The sequence below is a fragment of the Vicia villosa genome, linkage group LG3, assembly GCF_029867415.1.
Source record: "Vicia villosa cultivar HV-30 ecotype Madison, WI linkage group LG3, Vvil1.0, whole genome shotgun sequence".
Classification (NCBI taxonomy): domain Eukaryota; kingdom Viridiplantae; phylum Streptophyta; class Magnoliopsida; order Fabales; family Fabaceae; genus Vicia; species Vicia villosa.
Genome location: NC_081182.1, coordinates 21,992,487 through 22,001,551, shown reverse-complemented (window position 1 = coordinate 22,001,551; position 9,065 = coordinate 21,992,487). Strand labels below are relative to the sequence as shown.

The window sequence follows — 9,065 nt, the reverse complement described above, 5'->3', positions numbered from 1 at the left end:
ATCTATCATTCTCATTATAACATATTCATAACACATGATTTCATCAATTTTAACACATTAAAACCCCTTTTCCCCTAAAATCATATTCAATCTGAAACCTTCAAAAGGCCATCAATGAAGGATATAACACCACAACATAAACAGAAATTTACACCCACTAAGGTACATGAATTTTATCATGAAAAAAAATTATAACATCTAGGGATCACCAATTTTCAGATTCATATAACAACACAAGAGAACATACACATTCATACTAAATCTATTGGAGGTTAAAGACTGCTCTACCGTACCCCTTATGCATAAATCCTTTATTAAGGTTATTCTCTCCCTTACCTTAATTCCTAGAAAGAAATATGAATTGGATTGGATGGTCTCCCCTCACCTAAAGCTCCAAGTTCTTCCTTTTGCCTCTAGCCTCTTTCTCACAATTTTTTCTACGTATTGTCAAAAAATTTCCTAAACCTAGATTATCCTTTAACTTATATAGTTAGGCTAATCTAATTCAATTTACAATTTCACCCTCATTTACCAATATTATTTTTCCTTCCTCCCTTATATTTATCTTAGTTTACACCATTGTCCTAAATTCTTTATTTTCTATTTAAGTTAAATAATCTAATAAAATACTATTATTTTAACTATTAAAATAATCTCTAATATTCTAATCAACCCCTTTTCACTCTAATTACTCCTAACACTCCCACCATAGGGTTACACACTCCTACCATCCATTATTATTTAATTAATATCACTAAATAATTAAATTAATACAAAAACTTCATAATAAATCAAATAATTTCAATAAATCTAAAAATTGGGGTGTTTCAACTCTCCCCCACTTAAAGAATTTTTGCCCTCGTAAATTACCTTAAGTGAACAGATTCAGGTACCCCTCATCTGGCTCTCAAACTCCTAAGTCACGTTTACACCAGCTGGTCCTCCCTAAGCTACCTTCACCATGATAATCTTTTTACCACACAACGACTTCCCTTATCGATCCTCTATTCGCATGGGTTATGCCTCAATCGTCAAGTTGTTTCTCACATGCACATCATCCACTTGAATCACATGAGACGGATTCGAAATGTATCTCCTCAATAGATACAAATGAAACACATCATAAAGATTAGCAAGTGACGATGGCAAAGCAATCTGATAGGCTACTTCTTCTATCCTCTGCAAAATCTGGTACGAACCGATGAAACACGGAGTGAGCTTTCGAGAATTCAAAGCTCTACCACTAGTTGCCGGATTAACTCTCAGAAATACATGATCTCCCTCTTGGAGTTCAAGTGCTTTCCTTCGCTTATTATGATAGCTCTTCTGGTGACTCTACGAAGCTCTCATCTTCTCTTGGATCACTTTGATCCTTTCTGTGGTCTGTTGGATGATCTCAGGTCCAATCACAACCTTCTATGTGATCATAAGATGGCATGGATCCCAACCTTTGGTGTTTTTTCTTTGACATTGATAATACCATAGTCCATTTGGATTACCAACACATTGCCATCATCATGAAAATTCATAACAAAATGTTAGGTTTGGCAGGGGTTTATGCATCTACTAATTATGTTGCTAGAAGGAGAATATCACCTGCTCTTTCCAACGCTCTTGTTTCTATAGACATACCATGGGTGTTTTTTGGAGACTATAATACTATGTTAGGCACTCACGAGTATCTTAGATCCCATCAATTAGCTAGAATTCCCATGGAAGACTTTTCCAAATGGACTGATTCCAACCAGCTTGCTCATTTTCTCACCACTGGTGCCAATTTCACATGGAACAATGGCAGGAGAGGTAGATCCAATACTATGTTCATTTGCAAAACTAAATGGATTGATGCTTGCACCAGCATGTCCTGCTCCACTCTCATCAAAACTTGCTCTGATCACTATCATCTCCTGCTAGAGTTTGACTATATAGACACTAAATTCATATCCCAATTCAGATGCGGAGCACTCATCCTGAGTGTTTGAAGGTCATAGAGACATCTTGGGACACCAATATAGTTGGCTTCCCAATGTACATTTTAAACAGAAAGTTGTAAATGCTCAAGTCTAAAATGAAGGTGTGGAATAAGGATAACTTTGTTAATGTTCATAATAATGTAGAGCAAGATGAGGCTATTCTCTAGGACATCCAAAATTCTATTGATTTATCAGATTACATTGATATTCTTGTTGATCAAGAAAGACAAGCTCAAATAATCTTGATAAAGCCCTATATCTTGAGCAGTTTTTCTAGAGAGAGAAAGATAACATAAAGTTGCACTTTGAGGGGGACAAAAACATAAAACTTTTTCACCGATTGGCCAAGATAAAGAGTACAACTAAGCTTATTCACTCTCTCGAGGTGCAAGATCATGTAATCATAGAGAATGATCAAACACAAACCACGTGGTGGATTATTTTCATAACTTGTTTAGTAATTCCTATGTTTTGCAAGATTTTAGTCTTATCGATGAGGTTATTCCTAGTCTTGTATCTGACCAGACTAATAATATTCTAAATTTATTGACTAAAATGGAGGAGGTTCATAATGCAGTGTTCTCTCTCAAGAAAGATAATGCACCTATACTTGATGGATTTGGGCCTTTCTTTTTCCAAACCTATTAACATGTCATCAAGGAAGAGGTTTATAAATCAAGTATGCAATTCTTCAAGGATGGATGGATTCTCCTAAATTACAACTCCAATACTCTTATCCTCATTCCTAAAATTCAGGGAGAGATAGAATTGAGCAACTCAGGCCCATTGCACTTGCAAACTACAAACACAAAATCATCACTAAAATTCTTGTTGAGATATTGGCTATTGTCATGCATCACACTATATCTCGGGAACAAAAAGATTTCATTCATGGTAGAAATATTAAGGATTGCATCCTTTTAACTTTTGAAGTGGCTAACTTGTTAAATTAGAAAACTTACGAAGGAAATGTTGATTTGAAGATTGATATCACTAAAGCTTTTGATAACTTTAACTGGGATTTCTTACTTTTGGTTCTTAATAAATTTGGATTCAACAATATTAATTGTACTTGGATCAGATGCATTCTTACCTATGATCATATATTTGTGTCTTTCAATGGTCAGCAAAAAGGCTTCTTTCAGTGCAAACAAGGTGTGAGGCAGGGGGACCATCTCTCTCCCTTTCTCTTCTGCCTGGCAGAAAATGTTCTTAGTAAAGGGATTACCAAATTAGTGGAGGACATGAAGATCACCCTTATGGAGGCTAGAATATTCCTTCACACACTCTCTATGCTGATGACGTTTATGTTGTTTTCCAAAGGTAACATGGCTTCTATTCAAGCCATATCTGACTTGCTTCAAAGATATGCCATGTGTTATAGTCAGTTAGTTAATCCCGCTAAATCTATCATTTATGCTAGCTCAATGAATTATAATAGGATGAACATCATTACTACCAAATTAGGATTTTGTATTGTTCATCTCCCCTTCATTTACTTAGGTGCTCCTATTTTCAAAGGCTGGCCTAAAAAAGAGCATTTTTAACCCAGTGCAGACAAACTTCTTAGAAAGCTTCTCTGTTGTCCATTGCTGGCAGATTTCTCCTGGTCAAGACTATGACTCATGGCATGTTAATGCATACTTTTTTGGTTTACTCATGGCCAATCTCCCTTCTTAAGGACATTGATCGATTGTTGAAATTTCATCTAGGGTATGGACAGTGAGACCAAAAAACTGGTTACTGGGGCTTGAAGTGATTGTTGTAAGCCTTTTGAAGTTGCTATAATGGGTATGAGGTCCTTAATTTTTCTCAATGATTCTTCTAATATTGTCCAATGTTGGAACATGGTTAATTCCAAGGATCACTGAGCCAACATCATACAATAAAGAGTATTCAGGAAATATGGCCTCCTTAGAAAACATGTTTTATCTTCAATTTTGGTGTGGCCTGAAAGGTTGCTTCCAGGACCTGGAAATGATCACTTGTTGGCTGATAGGTGAAGGAGATCATATCAACTTTCGGCTTGACAACTAATGTGGGGTTGTCCTTGCAATCAGTTACAACTTCCCTCTAACATGTATGCTAACCTAAGGAACATGCTTAGTAGCTATATCTATGATGGAAAGCTTGTTATCCCTGACAACTTGGTGACTGCTTTTCCTGAGATTAACATTCTAACTAAGGATATCATCATCTATGCAGAGGATTTGACAGGCTGGTTTGGTGTCCCAATGAAGATGGTCAAATTTCCTTAAAGTCTGCTTAACAATTTGTTACATGTGTTCCTCGGGCCACTAGATGAGGTAAAAACGTGTAGCAAAAAACTATTCTTCCTTCAACCTCATTACTGTTTTGGAGGTTAACACATAGTAGACTTCCAACAGATGATCATCTTACTCATATGGGAGTTCACATGACTTTTGCCTGCAGCCTTTGTATGAACTCTGAAGAATCTTTACAGCACCTTTTTTTAGTGTTCTTTTGCGAGGAATATTTAGAATTGGATTTCTATCAAGGTTAATTTTCAAATGGTGATTAGCTCTTTGGAGGATTGTAGGAAGCTTGTTCAGATTAATTCTAAAATAGCCAAAAACTCCGAACAATATGCTTTTATTAACTCCATAAATGAAGTTTGAAAGGCTTGAAATTTTTTCAGATTTAATGAAAAATCGGTCAATTGGATTTCTAGCAGTGCAGTTATTTTTTCTCAAGTCTCTCTCTCAGATACAATGATCAAGGCTTCTCCCACCTTATCTCTTGATGATTTTCTAATTCTCAAAGCCTTTAAGATTCATATTCCTACTGGTGCCCTCTTTTAGTTATGGAGGTTCTTTGGACACCTCCATTGGTTAACTAGTATAAAGGTGACACCCCTGTTATAACTACTTGTGGAGGTATTTTCAAGGACCACAACGCTGGCCATATAGGTAGTTTCTCTTATTTTCTAGGACAGGGTAATGCCCTCTTTGCTGAGACCATGACAACTATCATGGCCATGGAGTATGCTATAGCCTGTTCTTAGCATAATTTTTGGTTGGAGTCGGATTCTTTACAACTTATTAAAACTTACACCAACTCTTCCGTTATTCCTTAGAAACTAAGAATTAGATAGGATAATTTTATCCTTGGCCTTAAGTCAATTAATTTGTTGGCTACTCACATATAGGGGTGGAAATAGGCTAGGCTAGGCTAGGCTTTAGAAGGTCTGAGCCTGGCCTACGATAAACTTAGAAGGCCTAAGCCTGGCCTAAGGCCTATCATAAGCTCGATTTTTTGGCCTGGCCTGGCCTTTTTAAAAGCCTGGCCTGGCCTGAAAGCCTATTTAAAAAGCTTGTATCTCATTAAAGTTTTTAATTAATTTATATAATTTAAGAAGTCTTGTAGGTCGACCTATATATACATATATAAGTGGACCTATTTAGCATTTGTTATATATATATATATATATATATATATATATATATATATATATATATATATATATATATATATATATATATATATATATATATATATATATATGATAGGCCGGCCTATAAGGCTTCATAGGCTTTTTTAGTAGCCTAAGCCTGGCCTATTTAATGAAATAGGCTTTTAAAAAAGCCTAAGCCTGACCTATTTATTAAATAGGTCTGGCCTAGGCCTATGTAGGCTGGGCCGTAGGCCCCTGTAGGCCGGCCTGGCCTATTCCCACCCCTACTCACATATACAAAGAAGGTAACAAATTTGCAGACATGCTTGCTTAACTTAAGTTAGGATCTAGGACTTTTATTTGGTGGGATGCTATTCACTCCAATGTTTCTAAAGATTTATTAGAAACTACATTAACCTCCCCAACTTCATTAATTCATGAGGTTTTGACCAGTTCTTATGTTCTCGGCACACTCACCTCAAAATACGTCAAATTATTGCACAATGTTTTTAGAGGTTAAAGGTAGTGTACTGACAGTGTAAAAAAGTTTTACACTGTCATCCAATAGAAACAACTCGTTTTGCCATGTCATATAAGTTTTTTTAAAATTACAGTCTGACTTGTCCTGATTCATGGTCGTGATTGGTTGACAGTGTAAAACTTTTTTACACCGTCAGTGCATCACCCATTTTCTCATGTTTTTAATTGTTTTCCATGCTTGCACACTCTATTAAAATCTCTAACTAATTTAATTGTCTAGTCTTTTATTAAAAAGAAAATAATTGAAGGTAGTTTTATATTTCAATCCAATTAAATCAAATTTAAAACAAATATAATTTAATTCTTAAATTAATCTTGACAAAGCTTAAACTAATCTATTATTAATATATAAAAACAAAAGTACCTGGAAATTACACTAAAAGCCTTTTGAAAAAACTACTAAAACTTTTCTTATTCCATGGATAGAAAAGACTTTTAACAAAATAACTCAATATTATTGATTTGACATTAATTACGGGTGATGTGTCACCCTCTTAATTTTTGTTGGTATTTTATATTTATTTTTATTTTCTAAAATATATATTACAAAACCCTATTAGCTATTAAATGTTAATGTTGCTATTAAATGTTAATGTTCAATACATATACTTTTCCCATGATTTTGATCAACAGGTTTTACGTTCTTCGTTGAAAACATAAAATCCTCTTTTACGAAAAATACAATAACTTTTGGTCTTCCAAATTTCTATACATTTAGGTTATATATATCTACTACTAAACCAATGAAAATCCACTCTTCTCTCCATCTTTTTTTCAGGTTCTCATTCTTCTGCCTATCTGTTTTAGAAGATGTAAATTTTTATTTTTGGTTTTGATTTTGATTTAAAAAATCAAGTGAATTTTGTTTTGTTCTTGCAGCCAAAAGCAACGGTATCACTTCTTCATATCTGAAAATCTGTTTTTTTTGTTGCTGCAATTTTTTTGTAATTCCAAAATTGAATTTGTTCCTTCTTCCATCTCTTCGCGTGACTCGCCACTAATGAGTTCTTTGTTTTTTTTTTCTTTCAATTTTAATCTATTGGTTGTTCGTTTTACACTTTTTTTTCTAAATCTATTGATTTTGTTATTTGTTTTAGGGTTTGAAGCTCTATGAAGCCATAACAAGGTGAAGGATGGGAAACTCCCAAAATTGGAGAGAGAAAGGTGAAGGATGGGAAACTCCCAAAATTGGAGAGAGAAAGGTGAAGGATGGGAAACTCCCGAAATTGGAGATTATTTTGGAGATTTTCTCTACGCGAGTTTTATTGGGGTGAATGGGATAATTGAATTATAGTTTTTTCTAATTTTTTTATTTGTGTTTTTATTTTTAATTCCTAAACTGTAGGCTGAAGTACGAGTTTTTATTATAATTGGATTTGCTATATTTTCAGATCATTGAGGTGACAAGGCTACTATGAGTAGGATAATTATCAGAAATCGCGGTTTGTCTACAATCTGCGATCTGCGGTTTCATTTCTTCTATCACGGTTTCGTAGCAAAGATTTATTAGGATTGTTTTTTGGAATATTTGGTTTTGATTATTGTCTTAAAACTAGGTTGAGAACATTTTGAGGTTTATGAAATTATAATTTTTTTATTTGTTTATTTTGAGGTTTATGAAATTATAATTTTTGATTTGGTTTTTTGGCATTTTCTTTTTGATTTGAAGGAAGTTCCATTCTCAAACACTACTACAATGAACCGATAAAGCCTACAAACAAATGCACTACAATGAACCGATAAATCCTACAAACAAATGCACTACAATGAACCGATAAATCCTACAAACAAATGCATTTGTAGATAATATCATAATATATTGTCTATTCTTATGCTGTGTTGTATTTGTAATATCATAATATATCACTATATTGTCTACTCCTATGCAGTGTTAATCAATTTATTTTATTTTATTTCTCATTAATGAATTGTGGTAGTAATAAATACATAAAATCAAAATTAATAAATATAGTTTACATAAATAATAGTTTACCAAATATAACTTTTATTTTGACTACAAATAAGTAGTATAATAAATATAATTTTGATATATATTATTAAATTAGATAATAATATAATATTCAATTAGATGTCTTTATTTCGTTTCAAATAAATAAAAATTATAATAATTAACGAATTGAAAATATGTTTAACACAAATATGTGATGGAGATAGAAACTAAATTGAAAATTGATGTGTGTCCACTTTCATTTTGTATTTAATATTTGAATGTTTCCAATTTTTAATTATAATGTTGATGGTAAATTTAAAAATTGGAAAATATATGGTGCAACAAAAAGATATTGCATTAATTTGATAAAACAAAATCTGAAACGTTTAGATATATAGATTATTATTTATAACAAATAGTGAAAAATGATGTTTCAAATTTGGTAATATAACACTAATTTTAAGGTAATAATATAAATCGATAAATAAAATGACGTAAATTAAACAATTGTAACTTATACTCTTTTAAAAAAAATTGTATTAAATCATTATTATTGAATTGGAAACTAAATCATATTATGATAATTTCATACGTTATTTTTTTTATGCAAATCAATTAGTATATGATGTTTGTACATAGACTTTATTACTAAAATAAATATTTTTAGTCATTTACTAAAAAAAACATTTATAAGTATTTGTATATGATAAAAGAACATGAGATAATTATGATAGAAACATACATAAATTTTTTATGAAAAATATAAATTTATCATTCTTTTTATATTGTTACAATTATATATTATCATTTTAGTTAATTAATACACATAATATAAAGTTTTATCACCGTGTTAGTAAGTTTTGTCTCTTTATAAAAACGTAAAAAATAAAATACAATAATGGTAATAATTTTAAGTATTATAATAATAATATATTAAATGTAGAAACTTTTAAGTATTTGACAGAAGCTGTCATACATTTTAGGTTTAGAAAAATGAGCTAATATCTCAAATAGGTTTAATAAATTTTTTTTCTAACTATATTTAATTTCTTAATTAAAATTATATTTTTAACTTATAAAATTATACTTTTTATATTATAATAATATACATTAAATATAGAAACTTTTAAGCATTTGACGGGAACTGTCATACATTTTAGGTTTAGAAAAATGAGCTAATATCTCA

General features: G+C 31.8%; 1 long non-coding RNA gene across 1 annotated transcript; it reads left to right on the top strand.

Annotated features, from left to right (window-relative positions):
- The first annotated feature begins 7,010 nt into the window (after nt 1–7,010).
- LOC131655118 (uncharacterized) lies at nt 7,011–7,533 on the top strand. The gene is made up of 2 exons (XR_009299661.1): nt 7,011–7,198; nt 7,320–7,533. It is a non-coding gene; the product is annotated as an uncharacterized LOC131655118 (long non-coding RNA).
- Nucleotides 7,534–9,065: the final 1,532 nt, after the last annotated feature.